Here is a 1,760-nt window from a genome sequence, read left to right on the forward strand (position 1 = left end):
AAAAAAAGTATTGGATCGGTGTATTGAAATGTAACTTTTAAGGCAGTACCAAAAGGCATTTCAAATAACGGTATCGGAACACCTCTAAAATCCATACCTAAGAATCGATTAACACTTCATCTTACCAACATGTTATAATCCCTTTATGGATATAGCAGTTATTGCCACCCTGTGTATACACCAGACAAAACTGGAGTCACTTAGAATTTCCATTGCACTCCATTATAGACAGAACACCAGCTGAGATCAGAGGCATTGTTTTTTAAACCAAGGCAGCAGTTTTCAGATTACATTATTTGCTTACATAATTGCAAAAGGTTTCTCCAAGGTTTTTAAAATGATATCAGATTAGTTAACAGAATGTGCCTTTGGAACACTGGAGGAATGGTTACTGATAATGGGCAATGTTAAAGATCAGTCACCCACTCAGATCAGTATTCTGTCTATAATGGAATGGAACTGTGTAAGTGACCCCAAACTTTTGACTGGTAGTGTAGGTTTTACATATCAGCACAACCAGTGACGTAGGGATATGATACGCTCCATATTTAAATGAAGAAATTAAGTTTTGCATTTATAATGATAGCTGGAACGAGATAGAAAAGACTCCTGTTTAAATGAAGGGGAATTATCTGAAGTGTCACATGCACAGGTTTAGCACACTATACAAGCTTATCATAGGTGGACTTTGGGATTTCCCCTCCATAATCTAATCTAACTTTATCAACCGAAAGCATGTCTCTCATATAATAATCACACTTGTCACATTACCATGTCAGTACTGTGTTAATGTATGCTGAGAGGCGAGTGACAAGATTATGCCATAACCACAAAGAAAACACGGGTGTGGGTAGGGCTACAGTAAAAATACATTTTATCTTTTTAGAAGAAACCAGTTTGTCTTCTGTACAGCAGTCCAGTGCTATTCTAAGAAGTGTAACCTAGTGAGCAGGCTGCAGGGTTAAGAGGATTTTCCCCACTGACCCCTTTGTATGTCCACGTTGGATAGGATTAAAGTAAAGATCCACTAGAAAAAGAAAAAAAAGAAAAAAAAAAATACTCAGATGTCCTGCCCAAGGTCTTTTAACATGAATAACTATTTCCAAGAAATAAAGCACAAAGCTCTAATCTGGGCCATTAATATAAAAACAGACCCTACAGCTATTTGGATTTCTTATATAAAGCTGGACGTGTTGGTTGAGCTATTAACAACTATGTTCCTGCAAACAAACGAGTGCTCACACTAAAACTCAATTCCACTTCACTGTCAATGATGAATCTTTATATATCATCAGCAGCCAATGCTGGAGTTTTTTCTTCTGGCTGGCAGAAAAACTTAAATTGTGGGCCAACAAAAGCAGAGGGATGTCAACAGTTTAAGGGTGGATTTTGCCCTGAAGCATAGCCAAAATGTATCTGAAAGCATGAAGAGACTCCCAGAAGTCACAAATAAGTTAGTCAGTCCCTTCGGGAATTTGCAATGTCACACTCGCATGAATTCACGCAAATTCAACCAATCACTGTGTATTCAGTGTGACTTGCAATTTTGACCAATCACTGCAACTTTACCCAAATTTGACCAATAACTGGAGTTCCACATGCCAGACTTTGCATCAGTAAGTGACTCTGAGAGCCCCTGACCAAGCAGGAGTGAGAACGGGTTGACATAACACGTACGTCGCCAAACTCCTTTCCTCGTTTCTGATATGAAGACGTCTCTCGTGTGACACAAACATCTCACATTTACCAACAAAATGTAC

At 38.5% G+C, this 1,760-nt stretch overlaps 1 protein-coding gene across 1 annotated transcript in view; it reads right to left on the reverse strand.

The window, feature by feature from the left end:
• Window positions 1–1,760, reverse strand: part of hdlbpa (high density lipoprotein binding protein a) — a 19,229-nt gene that overhangs the window by 13,793 nt on the left and 3,676 nt on the right. The gene's annotated exons all lie outside the window — the stretch shown is intronic.

The sequence above is a fragment of the Etheostoma spectabile genome, chromosome 9 (genome assembly GCF_008692095.1).
Source record: "Etheostoma spectabile isolate EspeVRDwgs_2016 chromosome 9, UIUC_Espe_1.0, whole genome shotgun sequence".
Taxonomy (NCBI): Eukaryota; Metazoa; Chordata; class Actinopteri; order Perciformes; family Percidae; genus Etheostoma; species Etheostoma spectabile.